A 22,307-nucleotide genomic window follows, 5' to 3' on the forward strand; every position below is an offset into this window, starting at 1 on the left:
ACCATTGTATGATTCTGTTTTTCTGTTGGTTAATTTCTGAAAGTGGGATTTAGGGGTTAAGTGAGAATGACCGGATGTTACTGCTAAAGAATAATCAGAATGAGAAGAGTCGGTAGAACTAGAAGTGAGAGAATTAAACTACAATTAAGTAACCTCTAGTAGTGTGTTTTAGTTATTTTATTAAATAGAGTAAATATAAAAATGAAAGAAAAAGGCAAAAGTTTGAGGGAAAATATCGGTTGGTTTCTTGGACATAGGAAGTGCCACGTCACCGGGACAATATCCCTTAATTATGTATATGTATGTAGAAGTGCATTGTGAACTTTTGTAAGTTCACTAACTGTTTAATTTTTTGTTGTTCACGTGTCGCTTGAAATTGTGTGTCATTTTAAACTACTAGAATAGTATCTATAAAATTTGAAGTACTATGCATTAAAATAGTATATATAATTATGAAAAACAAATCCGATTATTTAAATGTATCTAGTTTTGTTAGAAAAAATATTTGTATAAAGAGGGGAATACCAGATTGACAAAAAAAATGAAAGAATAAACCCTAAAAAATTAGCTCCTCGCAGTTTCATGAATGTTTTCAAGAATTACGTCAATTTGACATTGTTTCCTTTTCACTATTAGGGGAAGCAAAGAATGGTTGCAAAAGGAAACAACTAACTCGATCAGAACTTGGGATGCATTAGCACGATATTTTTTATCAAATTATTTCAAACTAAGAAGACAAAGTCGTTGATGAGCCAGATAATGGGGTTTCAACAAAGGAATGGCAAAACTCTTCGTTAAGCTTGGGAACAATATAAAAAGCTACTCAGATACTTCTTTCATTATTGTTAGACAAACAAAGTTTTGGGTCACAATTTCGTTGATGGGTTAGATGAAGCGTCCAAGATGAATCTCGACTCAGTTTATAGGCCGGGTAGGCAAAGTTGTATCATGAAATCCAAACCCTTCAAAATTATTTCACTGCTAATGATCATAATTGGCAAGGAGAAGGAGAAACGAGCATAACAGACATGCCAAAAGCGGGTAGAATAATTGCTGTTGATATTTTTACCGCGTTGAGAGTAGATATTGGAAAAATTACAAATCAATTCAGTAAGTTCACTAAGGCACTTGTGCAGCCGTTGCAGCATATGCATCAGATGACAATGTGGTGTGGACTTTGCTGAGATGGCCACACAAGTGATCAGTATCCCACCAATCAGAGTCAGCTTTTCATGTTGGGCAGCAATTTAGAGGACCAATGAACCAGAATACTTAATTGGGAAACACGTACAATCCGAATTAGAAAAATCATCCCAATTTCTCATGTGATGATAATCAAAGCAACAACTGACCTTAAGGGGATTGCAACCAACCTCTTAAGCTACCACAGGAGGCAGAGGAGAAAACAAATGAATTGTTGAAAAAGCACTTGCTTGACAACCAGTAGTTACACATATTTTAGAAGATCTAAAGAGACAATTGGGGCAACTAGCTTCAAACCAAAACACTAAACATATTGGAGCACTTCCAAGTGGTACTGAGAAAAATTCTATAGAACAAGTGCAAGCAATAATTATGAGAAACGATTGAGAGTTAGAGGACATGCCCTCTAAAAAGAAAAATGAGCCTTACACGAAAGGAGGCCGGTGGCTAAGCCGATGAAGGAAGCTCATAAGAAGGATAATAAGTAGAAGCAAGATATGGATGCAAGGCCACCATCACCTTTTTCATAAAGACTAGAGAAGTAGAAAGATGATGCTAAGTATAAGAATTCTTTGGATATTTTAATCATGGTACGTGTAAATCTGCCTTTGGTAGAAGTATTACAAAAAGTGCCTAAATATGCCAAGTATCTTAGAGATATTGTGGCAAACAAGTGCAGACATACCGAATTTGAGACAATTGCACTTACTGAGGTGCTAGAGTGTGATGCAATCTTCCTCAAAAGTTGAAGGATCCCGGATGTTTTACGATCCCCTTGGCCATTAAAAAACAAAAGGTGGTAGAGCCTTAGATAATTTGTGTAATGACCCGACTTGTCATTTTGAGTAATTACTCTCTTTTATACTATTTGAAATCTTGAATAGTTTCGTTATGTCATTTATGACTTGTACGCAGAATTTGAGTTCATTCCGAATTGATTTGCTATGTTTCGGCATCGAACTTAGAATGTTCGATGTCAATTCTTCAAGAATATGTGGTATCATATTAAGTAAATGAGCTCCAAATTCAGTTTTGATTGAAGTATTAGATCCGTATTGAAATTATGGAGCTATAGCAAAAAGAATCGTTGAATTTGGACATCGTATGAGAGAGCTATGCCTATTTCCGTGTGTGGAACGATTTTTCCGTCGCCGCAAGCACCCAGGGTAGCGTATTTTCGGATGCTGGAAACTGGCGCTGGGAATTTTGGGATGCTGGAAACTGCGCCCCAGGGTACCTGTGACGCCCGAAACAGGTGAGGGTCTATAAAACAGGGTTCTTGCTATTTTTACTCATTTTTGAGTTTATGGAGCTCGATTTAGGCGATTCTTGGGCGATTTTCACGGGGGAAAATTGGGGTAAGTGTTCCTCATCCTATATCGATTATATTTCATGATTCTATATTCATTTACATCATGAATTCGTGAATTTATGGAAGAAAAATCAGATTTTTATAAAATCTTCCAAAAATATAAAATAAAGATTTGAAGGTCAATCCGATGTCGGAATTTGATAATTTTTGTATGGTTGGACTCGTATCGGAACGGGTGTTTGGATTTTATAACTTTTTTTGGGTTCCGATACGTAGGCCCCACGGGCAATGTTTGAACTAAATTTCGGATTTTTATGAAAAATTAGCATTTTCATATGGAATTGATTCCTATACCTCGTGTTGATTGTATCGAATTATTTTGACTAAGATTCGAGACGTTCGGAGGCCGAATCACGAGGAAAAGTTTTATTGGAATAAATAATTTGCTTGGATTGAGGTAAGTAACTCTTCTAATCTTGGAGTTGAGGGTATGAACCCTGAATATATGTATTTTGTGAATTGTTGGGAGGTGACGCACATGCTAGATGACGGGCGTGTGGGTGTGCACTATAAAAATTGTGACATAATTATTTATGTGGAATTTTATAGTTAAATAACCTTGGTATTTTCCATGCGATTTTATGTGTTAAAGAAATTGAGCTGAAAAGCATATTACAAATCATGTTGAGGCTATGTGCCAGTATTATTGGGACCCACAGAGGTCATATTGCTGTGAATTATTGTGTTAAATTAAAAAGTCATACTCAGTCATATTCATTTCATTGCATATCATAACTCAGTTTTATGACTCTATTTTTTATGCATATAAATATTTTGGGCTGAATGCCCTGTTTTACTGAAATGCCCGAGTGGCTTGAGAGGTTTATGACTGAGTGAGGCCAAGGGCCTGATTTGTGAGGATATTTATGGGATCGGTCTGCACACCGCAGCATGTTGCATATTTATGGGATCAGGCTGCACGTCGCAACACGTTTGATATCGGCCGAGGGCCTGATTGTGAGGATGAGTGTGGATCAGGGCTGCCCATCTGCGGCATACTTTATTATTATAGCACGTGAGTTGTCCGTGTAGCACGTGAGTTGTCCGTGCAGTACGTGAGTTGTCCGTGCAGATTATAGCGCTTGGGATGAAGGATCCCCTCCGAAGTCTGTACACACCCCCAGTGAGTGCAGGTACCTACTGAGTGCGAGTGCCGAGTTCTGAGTGACGGGGAGGCATGAGTGATTGTGAGGTATGCCCCAGCGGCAAGAGTGATTGTGAGGTATGCCGAAGTGGCAAGAGTGATTGTGAGGAATGCTTGAGTGACACGAGTGACTGTGAGGTTTGCCCGAGGGGCTGTATATGAGTGATGTTCTTCTCGAGGGGATGTTTATGATTTTGTCACTAAATTACATCGCATTGGCATGCACACATGACATACATGCATAGAGATGTATTTTTTCTCATGCTGTACAACATCACATCATTCATGATTTCTCACATATTTTTGACAGATGGGCATAGTGATGCATTCTTTTTTACACGAGTTATCCGGAAGGAAAATGAAACATCTTATTTATTATTGACATGATTTTGGGAGAAATTTATTGTTTTCAAACTATTCATATTTTTGGGAACTTCGACAAACGATTTGGGTTTCATTGATGTATTTGAAAGGAAGAACTATTTTTTTTTAAATCATGATTTGGCTGAGCATTTTATCTAAATTCTCACGTCTGGTTAATGAGTTTGGACTCAGATAGACTAAGTGATTGCATAGTAATTGTGAATGCGAAAAGGGTATAACAAGATACCAGATTGAGGCTAAGCAAGTGGATTATCCCCTGCGGAGTAATCTACGTAGGAGTATTCCTTATGATGTGAGTAGAGAGTTTCCTTTCTAACGACTGGGTGTATGGGTGGAGATTTGAATCTGAATCTGGTTGAGAAAGTTGACTTGTGTGTTAAGAGGATGAATACGAGCTTAGCGGATGATTGAGGTATTTTTATGGTTGGATTTGTATGAACTTGGGAAGAAGTTTCGTTGGACTGACTGTGGCATTATGGCAATAAGAGAGTATTGGTATTGTGAGTTATGGAATGTGTTAATCTATGGCTTTGAGCCAAGTGGGGGAGTCTACTATTGACAATTTGATTTCATGGTTAGGTGTTAAATTTTAATTTTGGTCTGAGGCATACTTGTGGGTTAGCTATGATTTGCAGAAGTTGAGATCGATGATGACTCAAATAAAGAAATTTCTGGTTAAGGATTATATTGCACGTATGAGTATATGAAATTCATGGGATGAGTGAGTTGTTATTGGTGAATGACATAGTGCGCATGGCGTATGAATTTGATATGTGGTGTTAAAGTAGAGTTACTTCTTTGAGTGTTGTGATGCTAATAGGGCACGTGTCTTTTGGCCCATTTGGGTGGTGCAATTAGATTTGAGCAAAGTGGGTGACTCCCGAGAAAATTCCAGTGGGTTTGAGAATTATATGTAGCAATTGAAAATATTTCCGGACTTGTGTATGGATAAAATTCGAGATTTGCGTTTGATAGTGCCTGAACTTGCAGAAATTCTATATGACTAAGGATTCTACATTTTTGTATAAGGAAGGTAAGAAGAACAATTTTAAATTCACATAAGGTATTCTCAAAGTGAGTGTTATAGTTGTGGTATTTTTGAAGGTGCTTAAGAAGAATACAGTTACTTATGGGCCGTAGGGCATTATGGTTCTTTGCTAAGGTTTGTAGGGTGAGTTGTGGTTAAAGATCATGGTATTTTAGCAAGAAGAAGTATCAATCTGAAGATAAATTCGGAAGGGACTCGGAGAAAATAGGACAACTGGGTAGTAGGTTGGATCAGTATGGTAATGGATATGATCGGTTCTTTGGGTGCTTATGATGTGGGGGGTTTCTACAGGTGCTTTGTGGCAATACACCTGGACTTGGCGACCTGCGTGGCTTGGATGAGTTGGAGAGATTCGGTCCTGGTGGTTTGGTTGTGCAAATGGATTCCAAAGAATTCTTGATGGTTTCTACCGGTGTGGAGAACGTGTTATGTATTGTGATTTTCTCCTGAAAAGAAGCAAGAGAAATGTTTCTAACTAAAAGGATATGTAAATTATTGGTGACTCAAAGTTGATAATGAGATTCTTGTGCTTGTCACATGGTGGCATAATAGATGTGGTGAGTTGTGTGGGATTAAGGTTGGCGTGTGCAAGGTCACGGTTTAGCCTTGAAAGGGAGGTCATAAATTCTTAGAGGCATGAACAGTTTTCGATGTCTAGATGAATACTATTACTATTTGGTGTTGTATGAGAAGGGGGCGGACTTCAGAAGGCGCACTGTATTTTGACTTACGGATGTATAAATTGGTATTGCGGTACTCACACTGTTGATAGAATGCTGATAATCGAATTTTGACAAGTGGCACGGAAGAATTTTTTAAAGTATTTCTCGTGGGATGATCTTGTATTAGAGAGGTGTTAGACATTTGAGCGGTGGAGATGGAATCAAATATGGTGATTCGCATGTTCTATGGATTTGGAGATTGGGAGTTCTCAAGAGCGGATTGTTTCATGGTTATGGATTGTGAAGTGGTGGTCGGAGCTAGCCAGATGATACAATGTGTTATGATTCAGTCATTATCGAGTTTCGGAAGAACTTTTATCTATTTGTGGGTAACCCGAGTTGATTTGGCGGTCCATTAGTAGGCCCAATTAAGATGTGTATTCTACACCGAGCCGGAGGCTCCATACTGCTATTGTTGAGGGATGAGTCATTCAATTGATGTTGAGCTTATTCGTGTTCTCAGATGATCTGTGAGTTTCTCCTTCATTGGTTATGTGCACAGATGGTGCGGTCCTATTTGAGTTTTATAGTGAAATTTGAGCGTGATGAGTATTTGGGTATTGCATGATCGATTGCGTAATGATTATGTTCTTTCAGGTTTTGTGTGGCATTTTGTCATTTGCCTCTCCGTGGTTATTGATTTTGAGCAGGGTGGCTCGGGGTATATTATATGGACCAACGTTTGGATGGGGACACACATTGCAGCGGAGCTATGTTAAGGTATGAACCTTGTGTTAGAATCAGGTGATGGTTCTACAGTGTATGATGAATTTTCAGCATTTCGTTGTGGCGGTAGTTATTAATATTGCAGGGCAGTTCTCTTATTTGAGTCATTTTTCATGACTGAGTACATTTGAATTGTTGCGTATTGGTGCATAGATGGCACCGGTTGTGGCTATGAGTTATATTTGTGCGGCATGTCTGTGGAAATAGTTGTGTTTAGTAATATAAGGTCATTGGACCTCGAATGGGTAATATCATGTTTGATTACGGTATGTTAGGGAGGATAATATTGAAAGTCGGCTAAAAAAATGATTATGGTTCTGGTTGGGCGAGAGAGCTCTGTGACTTGTTTATTTTGCGTGTTTCTTTTATTATCAACAGTGTACGAAGGTTTTGGGATGAGGTTTGGTTCGATATGGGTTTAATACTAGTATGCAGATGGTTTTGGAGTAGTCATTGTGAATGGGAATGGTGCTACGAGAAAGCGAGTTGTGTGATATGTTGGTTGATTATATCTGTGGTGATAGTTATGGCTTGATACAGCTTGTTCAAACTCATAAAGTGTGTAAATGTAAGATTCGTGTCTTGAAAGAAATTCTAAAGGTTGGAAATTAAATTCCAAGGTTTATGGGCTAGAGTTAAATTAATGAATTAAGTTGGATTGTGTTGTCAAGCCTATATGGAATAGGGTGACGTGGGTTCACCCCTAGTTATGTGCGTGGTAAGGTGAAATAGTGATTTGATGGCTTGGAAACAACTCTAGGCAAGTTCGAGGACGAACGTATGTTTAAGTGGGAGAGAATGTAACGACACGACTTGTCGTTTTGAGTAATAACTCTCCTTTATACTATTTGAAGTCTTAAATAGCTTCGTTATGTCATTTATGACTTGTACGCAAAATTTGAGTTCATTCCGGATTGAATTGCTATGTTTCGGCATCGAACCTAGAATGTTCGATGTCGATTATTCAAGAATATGTGGTATCACATTAATAAAATGAGCTCCAAATTCAGTTTTGATTGAAATATTAGATCCGTATTGAAATTAAGGAGCCATAGCAAAAAGAATCGTTGAATTCGGACATCGTATGAGAGAATTATGCCTATTTCCGTGTCTGGAATAATTTTTTCATCGCCGCGAGCTCCCAGGGTAGCGTGGGGCACTAGCCCTAGAGCTGGGAATTTTGGGATGCTAGAAACTGCGCCACAGGCAGCGCCCCACACTACCTGTGACGCCCGAAACAGCTGAGGGTCTATAAAACGGGGTTCTTGCTATTTTTACTCATTTTTGAGTTTATGGAGCTCGGTTTAGGCGATTCTTGGGCGATTTTCACGGGAAAACATTGGGGTAAGTGTTCCTTATCCTATATTAATTATATTTCATGATTCCATATTCATTTACATCATGAATCCGTGAATTTATGGATGAAAAAACAGATTTTTATAAAATCTTCCAAAAATATAAAATGAAGATTTGAAGGTCAATCTGATGTCGGAATTTGATAATTTTTGTATGGTTGGGCTCGTATCGGAACGGGTGTTCGGATTTTGTAACTTTTGTTGGGTTCCAAGATGTAGGCCCCACGGACAATTTTTGAACTAAATTTCGAATGTTTATGGGAAATTAGAATTTTCATATGGAATTGATTCCTATACCTCGTGTTGATTGTATCAAATTATTTTGACTAAGATTCGAGGGGTTCGGAGGCCGAATAACGAGGAAAACATTTATTGGAATAAAGAATTTGCTTGGATTGAGGTAAGTAACTCTTCTAATCTTGGAGTTGAGGGTATGAACCCTGAATATATGTATTTTGTGAATTGTTGGGAGGTGACGCACATGCTAGGTGACGGGCGTGTGGGCGTGCACTATAGAAATTATGACATAATTGTTTATGTGGAACTTTATAATTAAATAGCCTTGGTATTTTCCATGTGGTTTTATGTGTTAAAGAAATTGAGCTGAAAAGCATATTACAAATCATGTAGAGGCTATGTGCTAGTATTATTGGGATCCACAGAGGTCATATTGCTGTGAATTATTGTGTTAAATTGAAAAGTCATATTTATTTCATTGCATATCATAACTCAGTTTTATGACTCTATTTTTTATGCATATAAATGTTTTGGGCCGAATGCCCTATTTTACTTAAATGCCCGAGTGGCTTGAGAGGTTTATGATTGAGTGAGGCCAAGGGCCTGATTTGTGAGGATATTTATGGGATCGGGCTGCACGCCGTAGCATGTTGCATATTTATGGGATCGGGCTGCACGCCGCAACATGTTTGATATCGGTCGAGGGCCTGATTGTGAGGATGAGTGTGGATCGGGATGCCCGCCTGCAGCATACTTTATTATTATAGCACTTGAGTTGTCCGTGCAGATTATAGCGCTTGGGATGAAGGATCCCCTCCGGAGTTTGTACACACCCCCAGTGAGTGCAGGTACCTACTGAGTGTGAGTGCTGAGTGGCGGGGAGGCATGAGTGATTGTGAGGTATGCCCGAGTGGCAAGAGTGATTGTGAGGTATGCCCGAGTGGCAATAGTGATTGTGAGGATTGCCCGAGTGGCATGAGTGACTGTGAGGTTTGCCCGAGGAGCTGTATATGAGTGATGTTCTGCCCGAGGGGCTGTTTATGATTTTATCACTAAATTGCATCGCATTGGCATGCACACATGACATACAGGCATAGAGATGTATTTTTCCTCATGATGTACAACATCACATCATTCATGATTTCTCACACAATTTTGACAGATGGGCATAGTGATGTATTTCTTTTTACACGAGTTATCCGGAAGGAAAATAAAACATCTTATTTATTATTGACAAGTTTTTGGGAGAAATTTATTGTTTTCAAACTATTCATATTTTTGGGAACTCCGACAAACGATTTGGGTTTCATTGATGTATTTGAAAGGAAAAACTATTTTTTTTGAAATCATGATTTGGATGAGCATTTTATCTCTGAGTTACTTCTGGTATTATTTGCTTTATGTTGTTGTGTACTATTGGTTGTAGACCCGACCTTGGTAGAAGCTCGTCACTACTTTCAACCTACGGCTAGGTTTGTTACTTACTCAGTACATGAGGTCGGTTGTACTAATACTACACTTCTGCACATTGCGTGCAGATGTTGGCTGATGTTGTTGCTGTGCTCGCTGGTTGCGGGACTTGAAGATGTACCTGCGTTTCTGTTGTAGCTGCCTCTTGTTCAGGGTAGCCTTAGATTTATAAAAGCTCTGTTTATGTATTATTCAAACAGACTATGTATTTATTTCATTTTCGCTTTGTATAATCTATTCTTAGAAGCTCATGATTTGTACTACCAGTTCTTGGGGGATGTATAAGATTAAGATGTTTATTCACTTAAATTACTTTAAAAATTGTTATTGGAATTGGATAATTGAAAGTTGGCTTACCTAGCGGGTTGGGTTAGGTGTCATCACTACTAGTTGGATTTTGGGTCGTGACAAGTTGGTATCAGAGCTCTAGGTTCATAGGTTCTACAAGTCATGAGCAAGTATCTAGTAGAGTCTTGCAGATGAGAGAAGGGAAAATAAAGATGAGAGTGCATGATAAAGATGATAATGCATGATAAGAAAATCACTTTAAATATGAACAAGATGCTTAAACTTTTCAAGCATTATGAGGATATGTGCATGATTAATATGATAGAATCGAAGTTGATAGAGCAATGTCATTATATGAATCTTAGTAGAATTGAAAAGGATGCGAGATGAGGTTGTAAAGGTGAAAGAGAAAAGGGCCATAGAGGAAAGAGCATATCTTCCTAGAGCACGTAAGAAGGCGAAGCTCCATGGGAGGAGGAGGAAGCGAAAGCGTCCAACTTGAAAAAGTAGTTCGTCATGTCGCGACTGTAAATTAGGTACTTGTTGGGAGGCAACCCAACTTTAATACTTTCTTTTATTTATGTTTATTTTTATTTATTTATTTTGTATTATTTTTGTAGTTTTATTTTTTGATTATGTAGGAGTATGATCAAGGGAAACTGTCACGACCCAAAATCTCACTTGTCATAATGGCGCCTATCTTAATACTAGGCAAGATGACAACCTCAATAAACCACAATTTTTTTTAAGTTTAAAAATATTTAGATTTAATAGAAAATCCCACAAATACTGATACAAATACACTCCCAAAACCCGGTGTCACTAAGTACATGAGCATCTAAATGATAACATAGTTTGGCTGATACAAACACTATCTGGAAATGAAGAACTGTACAAATAGCTGGAAGGAAAGAGAGTCAAGGTCTGCGGATGCCAAGCAGCTACCTCGATAGTCTTCAACAGATGAAACTCTTAAATCTAGCAACCACTGTATCCGGAAGTACCTGGATCTGCACGCGAAGTGCAGAGTGTAGTATGAGTACAACCAACCGCATGTACTCAATAAATAACAAGACTAACCTTTGGGCTAAAAGTAGTGACGAGCTCAACAAGTATAGTCCAGTATAGAAATAACAGTACATAAATGTAAGCATGCTTTCAAGTTCAACAGTTAAACTCGTACAAGTAAAATAGATCAATTCTGAATATTATGAGGAATATGACATCTCTATATCTACATGCCAATGTACATGTTGTATGTGATGCACCTCAGTGGAAACCTCGTGTACTAACAATCTCAAAATACTCAATCACTAAGTATTGTATATAGACAATCTATCCCAGGGAAGATCCATCCCATATATATATACATCAACTGACAGTCAGTCACTCAATACTGTATAAGGCCAATCCAGCCCCGGGAAAGATCCATCCCCAAATATATATAATTAGGCAAGATGCCATATATAAATAAATAAATTAGGCAACTCCATGCCTTGGGAAGTCCATCCCAAATATAAACATCAAATGCGCTCACTGTGGGGGGGTGCAGACTCCGGAGGGGCTCCTTCATCCCAAGCGCTATATAAAGCCAACATGGCCTACTGCGGCGTGCAGTCCGGTACCATAATAATAATAATAAAGCCTATAAGGCCTGCTGCAGCATGCAGCCCCGATCCATATAATAATAAATATAAAGCCAATATGGCATGCTACGACGTGTAACCCGATCCCATAAATATTCTCACAAATGGATGAATATGACTGAGTATGAAATTTATATTTTAAAACAATTAATTCAATAGTAGCATGACCCTGTGGGTCCCAAAAATATTGGCACGTAGCCTAAACATGATCTTTAATATGAGTTTCAGCTCAATTTCTCTAACACGTGGGGAACATATGAATAATGACATGATTCTTTGATTATGCAACTCTACGGAATTTATTTAAGTCACAATTTCTATGGTGCACACCCACACTCCCTTCACCTAGCATGTGCATCACCTTCATACAATTCATATAACATGTAATTCAGGGATTCATACCCTCAGAACCAAGTTTAGAAGTGTTACTTACCTCAAACCGTGAAATTCTTTATTCCAATATGCCTTTGCCTCGCGAATCGGCCGCCGAACGCCTCAAATCTAGTCACAATTAATTAAATACAGTCAACACAAATTATAGGAATGAATTCCATATGAAAATACTACTTTTCCAACAAAATCCGAAATTCAACTAAAAACTCGTCAGTGGGGCCCATGTCTCAGAAAACAACAAAAGTTACAAAATATGAATGCCCATTCAACTACGAGACAACCATACAAAAATTTACCAAATTCCGACAACAACTCGACCTTCAAATCCTCAAATCATATTTTTCAAATCCCTTGGCCCAAATCCTTGAATTTCACCTCAAAAACACGTAATCTAGTCGAAATAGTCGATGATAATTCAATATTATTGACTAACAATGATCAAAAGTGACTTACCTCAAGTTTTTCTCGGAATTCCCTCTGAAACATCGCCTCAAACCGTGCTTGAAAGGTCCAAAATGACAAAAATGTTGGAACCCCTCTATTTTGTAATTTGTCCAGTGCTTTCGCACCTGGGGACACTTAACCGCATTTGCGAAAAATCCACCGCATTTGCTGTTTTTGCCAAGGATGGACTTCCTCCGCTTATGCGGTCACCTTCCCGCTTCTGCGAGAAGCAATCCGCTTCTGCGGTCACACGCGCATATGCGACCCCTCGTCCGTATTTGCGATCACGCAAGTGCGGAATTTTCCCTCGCTCCTGCGGCCACTGCCCCACTCTCCCTTTTTTCTTCTGCGCTCCACAGCTCGCACATGCGGCCAAAGTTTCGCAGGTGCGATTGCACCAGAGGACTGAAATTTTAGATTTCCTCTAAGACCAAAATTTTATCCGTTAACCATCCGAAATCCACCCAAGGCCCCCCAGGACCTCAACCAAATACACCAACAAGTCCTAAAACATCATACAAACTTAGTTGAGGCCTCAAATCACATCAAACAATGCTAAAAATCCAAATCACACCACAATTCAAGCTTAATGAAACTAAGAAATTCCAACTTCTACATTCGATGCCGAAACATATCAAATTAAGTCCGATAGACCTCAAATTTTGCACACAAGGCATAAATGAAATAACGGACCTATAAAAAATTTCAGAACTGGATTGTGACCCCGATATCAAAAAGTCAACTCCCCGGTCAAACATCCAAACTTAAACTTCCTTTTTTCGCCATTTCAAGCCTAATTTAACTATGGGCTTCCAAATACGTTTTCGTACACACTCCTAAGTGAAAAATTACCATACGGAGCTATTGGAATCATCAAAACTCTATTCCGGGGTCGTTTACACATAAATCAACATTCGGTCAACTATTTTCACTTAAGCTTTAAATCTTGGAACTAAGTATTCCAATTCATTCTAAAACCTCCCCAAAAAGTCACATAATTATAATTTAACACATGATAAGCAGTAAATATGGGAACGGGGCTGTAATATTCATAATGACAGGTAGGGTCGTTACATTCTCCCCATCTTAAACAAACGCATATCCTCGAACGGGTTTATAATTATACCTGGAGTCTCAAATAGGTGTGGATATTTGCTATGAATCTCCCGCTCAGTCCCCCAAGTAACTTCTCCGACTGGTTGGCCTCTCCACTGCACTTTCACTGAAGCTATGTCCTTTGATCTCAAATTTCGAACATGCCGGTCCAAAATGGTCACCGGCTCCACATCATAAGTCAAATTACCATCCAACTGCAGTGTACTGAAATCCAAAACATGAGTCGGAGCTCCGACATACTTCCAGAGCATAGATACATGAAATACTAGATGAACACCCGATAGACTAGGTGGCAAAGAAAGTTCATAAGCCACATCTCCAGTCTTCTTAGGTATTTCAAAAGGCCTAATATACCTAGGACTCAACTTGCCCTTTTTCCCGAATCTCATAACACCCTTCATAGGCAAAACTCGGAGTAGTACCTTCTCTCATATCATGTAAGCAACATCATGAACCTTCCGGTCGGTATAACCCTTATGTATAGACTGCGTCGTACGAAGTCGATCCTGAATCAATTTAACCTTTTCCAGATCATCCTGAACTAAATCACTACCCAATAGCCCAGCCTCACCCGGCTCAAACCAACCTATCGGAGACCGACATTGTCTCCTATATAAAGCCTCATACGGATCCAGATAAATGCTCTATTGGTAGTTGTTATTGTAGGCAAACTTTGCAAGTGGAAGAAACTGATCCCAAGAACCCCCAAAATCTATAACACAAGCGCGTAGCATATCTTCCAATATCTAGATAGTGCGTTCGGACTGTCCGTCCGTCTGAGGATGAAATGTTATACTCAACTGAACCTATGTGCCTAATCCTCGATGCACTGCTCTCCAAAACTGTGATGTAAACTACGTGCCCTGATCTGAAATGATGGACACTGGCACACCGTGAAGGCAAACAGTCTCGCGGATATAAACCTCAGCCAACCGCTCTGAAGAGTAAGTAGTCCCAACTGGAATAAAATGCGCGGACTTGGTCAACCGATCCACAATTACCCAAACAACATCAAACTTCCTCAAAGTTTGTGGGAGTCCAACTACGAAGTCTATGGTAATACGCTCCCATTTCCACTCCAAATTTCAAGTCTCTGAAGCAATCTGCCCGGTCTCTGATGCTCGTACTTCACCAGCTGATAATTTAAGCACTAAGCTACAAACCCTACTATATCTTTCTTCATTGTTTTCCACCAATAGTGATGTCTTAAGTCCTGATACATCTTTGCGGAACCCGGATGAATGGAATACCACGAACTGTGGGCTTCTTCAAGAATCAATTCACGCAGCCCATCTATATTTGGCACACAAATCCAACCCTGCATTCTCAACACCCCATCATCTCCAATAGTAACATCTTTGGTATCGTCATGCTGAACTGTGTCCTTCAGGACAAGCAAATGGGGATCATAATACTGGCGCTCTATGATGCGATCATATAAGGAAGACCGAGAAACCACACAAGCTAGAACCCGACTGGGCTCTGAAACATCTAATCTCACAAACTGGTTAGCCAAGGCCTGAACATCAACTGCAAGGGTCCTCTCACCAATAGGAATAAATGCAAGGCTACCCATACTCACCGAATTTCTACTCAAGGCATCGGCCACCAAATTGGCCTTTCCGGGATGATACATAATAGTAATATGATAGTCCTTTAGCAGCTCCAACCATCTTCGATGTCTCAAATTTAGATTTTTTTTTTGTTTGAATAAATGCTGAAGACTCGGATGATCCGTAAATACCTCATAAGATACACCATAGAGATAGTGCCTCCAAATCTTTAGTGCATGAACAATAGATGCCAACTCTAAATCATGAACATGGTAGTTCCTTTTATATGGCTTCAACTAGCGCGAAGCATAAGCAATCACTCTACCCTCCTACATTATGACACACCCAATACCGATCCGAGAAGCATCACAATACACTGTATAAGAGACTGAAGCTTAAGGCAAAACTAGAATTGGAGTTGTGGTCAAGGTAGTCTTGATCTTATGAAAGCTCTCTTAACGCTCATCCTACCACCTGAATGGAGCACCTTTCTGGGTCAATTTAGTCAAGGGCGATGTTATAGACGAGAAACCCTCCACAAAACGACAATAATAACCATCCAAACCGAGAAAACTCTGAATCTCAGTAGTTGAAGATGGCCTGGCCAACTCTAAATAGCCTTTATCTTCTTCGGATCCACCGTAATTCCTTCACTGGACACTATATGTCCCAAGAATTCCATCGAAATAAGCCAGAACTCGCACTTAGGGAACTTGGATAAAGTTTCTCCTCCTTCAGCCTTTGTAGCACAATACTCAAATGTTGTGCATATTCCTCCCGGCTACGTGAGTACTGTTACGCGGCGCCTTCCTGAAGTTCCTTGGAAGGGCGACGTAAGGCTAAGCAACCGATGTTAGTACGGTTGTTGTCCGTCAACTGAGGTCCCCTCCGTATGCTAGACTAGATTATCAGTGCCATACGGGAAAACCAATGTCATGAGCAATTGAAAGAGAGTAGAAAAGAGAATTGAGAATGAAAGAAAGCTTGATTGCATTGAATGAAAGCTATTACAGAAAAACAAGACGATGTTGGGGGGGAGAGACACCAGTACATAGAATTGTTTGCTATCTTGAAATTTTGATTGCTTGGTCCCCCTTAATAATGCTTAAAAAAAATAAACCAAAGTTACATGACTAGACCTATGAAAGCTGGAAAATCACACTTAAAGAAAATGCAGCAAAACTACTCTATATTTACAATGAAAAGGAGTTAGTCTTCTACAAAGCAGAAACAAGTCCATTGGCAGCAACTTTGTCTTTAGCATCAGGGTCTGCACGCGGCATTGTCTACGCGCGCAGCGTTGTTGGCATCTGCCTGTGGCTAGGCACTAGCGATGGCTATTAGTGGGGCGACGGAGGCACATGCGCGCTTGTCACTTGGAGCTGCCGAGACCACGGGGCCGACCATGGCGACGGGCGTTGGGAGGCTCGCCAGGATGCCATGGGGCGCGTCCAAGGGGTCATGGGGAATGGTTGGAAAATCGCCCATGACCTTCTCCCCCACCTGAGTTGGCAACGTCCTCGGCGCCTTCCTTGCAAGGTAATAATCAATCAAGCTCTTGTAGGCTTTGAGGTTTGTTCCCCTCTCCCAAGTATTCTCCTCTGCATCACATCCTTGCCATTTCACCGAGAACTCCTGGTGATCTTTTCTTGAGGCGTGAATCACTCGATCATCAAGAATAGCTTCAGCACGCCTTTTCCCGACTAAATTGGGACCTCGAATACTTGGTATTGTGAGTTGGCTTCGTGAAGGATCCTCCATATCTTCCCGAAAAGGTTTCAGGAGACTGCCATGGAAAACATGATGGATTTTCCACCAAACTGGGGTATCCACCCGGTATGCAACTTTCCCAATGCGTCTTTCAATGGACAAGGGTCCAATATATTTTTGCAATAGGCGAGGGTCATGGACCCCTGCAAACAAGTACCGCTTTGGGATTTTGACCATCACTTTGTCTCCCACCTGGGATTCAACAAAGCGGCGATTCTGATCAACATGCCCCTTCATCCGCTTTTGGGCTTTGACAAGATAGCTCTGCATTATCTCCAAATTTTGATTCCATTCTTTTGAGAAGCTATCAACCCGAGGAGATTTTGACATGTTTGGTGCGTTCACTGTGTGTGGGAGTAGCGGTTGATGTCCGGTAACAATTTCAAAAGCGCTTTTGTTGGTACTTGAGCTCTTTTGTGAATTGAAACACAGTTGAGCAGCATCCAGAAGCTTCGCCCAGTTCTTCTGTGATCCGGTCACAAAGTGACGGAGATATTCCTCTAGCATGCCATTGAATCGCTCTGTCTGGCCATCAGATTACGGATGAAAACTTGAGCTATGACTCAATTTTGACCCAAGACACTTAAAGAGTTGGGTCTAAAAATTGCTAGTGAAGCGTGAGTCGCGATCACTAACAATGTCTTTAGGAAGGCCCCAATATTTGACGACATAAGAGAAGAATAGTCGAGTTGTATCTTCTACTGATATATATTGTGGGGCTGCTATAAAGGTAGCATACTTGGAAAACTGATCCACCACAACCAAGATAGTTGTGAGATCTCCGACCTTGGGCAATCCGGCGATGAAGTCCAGGGAAACGCTTTCCCAAGGTCCTTTTGGGACAGCTAGTGGTTCCAAGAGCCCTGCCTGCGTCAAGTGGTATGACTTGTCTTTCTGGCATACTAGACAAGTCTTCACATACTGAGCGACGTCATCGACCATTTGAGGCCAATAATATTCACGGCGAAGCAATGCCATGGTGCGTACCTCGCCGGGATGACCAGCCCACAAAGCATTGTGGCATTCCGCCAGAAGAGCCCGTCGCAGATCTCCTCCCTTAGGTACATAGAGTCGGTTCCCTTTCACTTTCATGAAACCATCTTCGGTGTAGAACTGGCGAGTCTTGCCCTGTCCTACCAAATCAACCAAATACTGTGCAGTAGGATCCTTAATGAGTAGATCTTGTATCTGGTCTTTTATGGTGGTGGTTACTTCGCTTCCCTTTAGGGCGGCGAGTACACACACCGATGCTAGATCAGCTCTTCGACTGAGTGCATCAGCAACATGATTGGTCTTTCCACTTCGGTACTCTAGGTTGAAGTGAAATTCCGCTAGGAGTTCCTACCACCTAGCCTGTCGACCATTCAGCTTTGGCTGGGTCATGAAATGGCTAACGGATGTGTTGTCTATCTTGACCACGAATGGGGCTCCCAACAGATAATGCCTCCAAAGGCGTAAGCAATAAACGACAGCCAATAATTCTTTCTCATGGGCAGCATAGCGCATAGTCATACGCTACAGGATGCCCTTCTTGTAGCAATACTCCACCAAGTACATAGTCGGAGGCATCCGTTTGCACTTCGAATGGCTTGGACAAGTCAGGGAGGGCCAAGACAGGGCTACTAGACATAGCCATTTTCAATGCGTCGAAGGGCTCTGCCCGCTTAGGGCCCCAATCCCACGGGGTGGCCTTCTTGAGAAGTTCTGTCAGCGGCACTGCAATGAGGGAGTAACTTTTAACAAAATGCCGATAGAAGTTGCATAGGCCAAGGAACGACCTCAAGGAATGGATATCCTTAGGAGGCGGCCATTCTGTAATGGACTGAATCTTCTGCTGGTCCATCTTGATCCGCCTTTCCTCGATGACATGTCCGAGGAAGTCAATTTGTTTCTGAGTAAAGGAGCACTTGGATAGCTTCGCATATAATTCGTGCTCCCGCAACCGGGCTAGGACCTTCCGCAAATGCTCCAGGTGTTCTTCCAGTATCTGGCTATATACCACAATGTCATCCAAATAAACCATGACGAATTCATCAATGTATTCTCAGAAGACTTGGGTTCATCAAGGTGCAAAATGTGGCTGGCGCGTTAGTCAAGCCAAAGGGCATAGCCAAGAAGTCGTACGACCCATATCTTGTCACACAGGTCATCTGTGCTCATCACCCTCTGCAATCTGAACTTGCCAATAACCTGTCCTCAGGTCTATTTTGGTGAATACCATCGCACCACCCAGTCTATCAAACAAGTTTGCCATTAGCGGAATAAGGTACTTGTTTTTCATTGTGATTTTGTTTAGAGCCCGGTAATCCACATAGAGTCGTAAACTCCCATCATGTTTCTTTTGGAATAGCATAGGGGACCCGTATGGGGACTTGGAGGGCACAATGATCCTTGTGTCTAGCATTTTTGTCAATTGTCTCCGAAGCTCGGAGAGTTCGGGTTGTGACATTCTGTACGACGCCTGGGCAGGTGGCTTCGCACCTGGCACCAACTCAATCTCATGGTCCACAGTTCGCCTAGGCGTGAGACGCTTTGGCATGTCTTGTGGCATGATGTCTTCAAATTCTAGAAGCAACTCCTTCACGGGTGTAGGAATGGGACCCGAGGAGCGTTCTATATCTTCCATGCAGAGGGTAGCCAGGAACGTGGGTTCATGTCTTTTTACCCCTTCTTCAACTGCAAGGCCGAGATGTTCTCGGCTGCCATCTTCATGGGAATGCACAGAATAATACAGGGCTTAGCCCCATTTTCTCCCATCATCAGTAGAAAGTATGCATACGGTGCGGGCATGGTATTGGTCTGTCTCAGGAATTCCAACCCCACTATCAACTCGAAATCATCTATGATCACCACGCGCAGGTTGAACTTTCCTTCATAAGGTCCAAGTTTCACCGGTACATCTTTGGCTATTCTACCTACCGGCTGAGGTGGTAAGTTAATAGTCTTGACACAACTTTTACCATTTCCTACAACTAGGCCATGGCGCTCCACCTGAGTCGAGGCTAAGTAGTTGTGGGTAGCGCCCGTGTCTATCATCGCCCGAATGGGCTTGCCATTTACCTTCATGTCAACGAACATTAAGGTCCTCTCTTGATGAGGAGGGGTCCTCTCGTTCGCCTTCTTTTTCCCTTTCTTGGCGATTGGACAGGGGTCCTTCTTCTTACGGATACCATCATTGGTTCCCACTAGGGGCTTAGAGATAGAGCCAACAATGGCATTGAATGCACCAACTGGTTCGGTCTGGTCCGCATCATCGGCATCGTCATCCATCCCATCCTCAAAAGCCTGATGGGCATTCATCTGTACATGTGGGCATTCATTATTCCAATGTGGTCCGCCACAATGATGACATACTGAGGGGGGTTTCCTCCCCCGATCATTATTGTTAGATACAGCGCTAGTACTGCTTGAGGAGGGAGCCTTAGATTTGGTTGCACTCTGGTCTCCTCCACTTCTTCTAGGGCCACCAGTGTTTGGCTGGCCTCCTTTGTATCCTCCTCGGACAGGCTGTTGAGGCACGTCCTTCCGGGCTTCCACCTGATAATCCCCAAGGCACTCTACTGCTTGGATAGCCTTAGGTAACGTGTTTACCCTTTGTCTTTGCAACTCCATGCGGGCATAAGATTTCAACCCTTCTAGGAAAGTAAAGAGTTTGTCTTTGTCCCCCATGTCGCGGATGTTCAGTATGAGCGCAGAGAATTCTCGCACATAATCCCGCACTGATTTGGTTTGGCGGAGCTCCCAAAGCTTTCTCCTAGCATTGTACTCAACATTTTTGGGAAAGAACCGTAGGCGTATGGCTGCCTTCAATTCTGCCCATGTCTCGAGGGCATCTTCACTAGCCTTGATGGCTTCGTATTTCACTCGCCACCAGAGTTTGGCATCACCCTGAAGGTACATGGCAGCAGTTGCTACCTTCTTAGCTTCTTCTAGGCCCCCACGGCATCGAAGTACTGTTCGATGTCGAAGATAAAGTTTTCCACTTCTTTGGCATTCCAATCTCCACTGTATGGCTTTGGCTCAGGAATTTTTAGCTTTTTATGCCATAGGGGCGAGGTTCACACCACCCCCAAATTGGTTTCCGCCTCCTCGAAGTAGGCCTTGTAAAGCAGCATTGACAACGTTGAGCTGGCCTGTCAAGTTGTCTATAATTTGTTGCATGGCAGTCACCTTGTCTGCCTCTTGTTCCCTATTGGCTAAATCCTCGACACGCTCCTGCTGGAGGGCCTCAAATTTACCAAAGATTTTGGCTGCCTCTATGGCTGCCGTTTGCCGGTCTCCTTTAGAGTCGCGAATGATGTTTTCTATGTCAACTTCGGCGTGGGTTATTCTACGGTCCAGGTCATCCAACCTTTGCACTAGGCTGGTCTTTATGTCATGCATCATTTCCATGATGGGCCGAAATGCATCTACCGTCCCCTCAAGGGTCGCGATGCGATCCCTATAATTCACCATGGTTAGAAATGGTGGTAATTGTAATGTAATCCCTCATCCGATGTCGAGCCTAGGCTCTGATACCAACTGTTATGCGGCACCTTCCTGAAAGTCCTTGGAAGAGCGACGTAAGGCTAAGCAACCGATGTCAGTACGGTTATTGTCCGCCAACTGAGGTCCCCTCCGTACGCTAGACTAGATTGTTAGTGCCGTACAGGAAAACCAATGTCATGAGCAATTGAAAGATATCATAAAAGAGAATTGAGAATGAAAGAAAGATTTATTGTATTGAATGAAAGCTATTACAGAAAAACAAGACGGTGTCGGGGGGGGGGAGAGACACCAGTACAGAGAATTGTTTGCTTGCTTGAAAGTTTTGATTGCTCGGTCCCCCTTAATAATGCTTAAAAAAAATAAACCAAAGTTACATGACTAGACCTATGAAAGCTGGAAAATCACACTTAAAGAAAATGCAGCAAAACTACTCTATATTTACAATGAAAAGGACTTAGTCTTCTACAAAGCAGAAACAAGTCCGTTGGCAGCAACTTTGTCTTTAAAATCAGGGTCTGCGCACACGGCATTGTCTACGCGCACGGCGTTATTGGCATCTGCCTGTGGCTGGGCACTGGCGATGGCTATCGGTGGGGCGACAGAGGCACATGCGCGCTTGTCACTTAGAGCTACCGAGACCACGAGGCCGACCGTGGCGACGGGCGTTAGGAGGCTGGACAGGATGCCACGGGGCGCGTCCAAGGGGTCATAGGGCATAGTTGAAAAGCCGCCCATGACAGTACACATGGATATCATCAATAAATACTACGACAAACAAATCAAGATACGGCTAGAATATACTATTCATCAAGTGCATAAATGTTATTGGGGTGTTGGTCAGCCCAAAAGACATCACAAGAAATTCATAGGGACCATAACGTGTCCTGAATGTCGTCTTTAGAATATCCGAATCTCGAATTTTCAACTGGTGATACCCAGATCTCAAAT

Source organism: Nicotiana tabacum, chromosome 20, assembly GCF_000715075.1.
Source record: "Nicotiana tabacum cultivar K326 chromosome 20, ASM71507v2, whole genome shotgun sequence".
Classification (NCBI taxonomy): Eukaryota; Viridiplantae; Streptophyta; class Magnoliopsida; order Solanales; family Solanaceae; genus Nicotiana; species Nicotiana tabacum.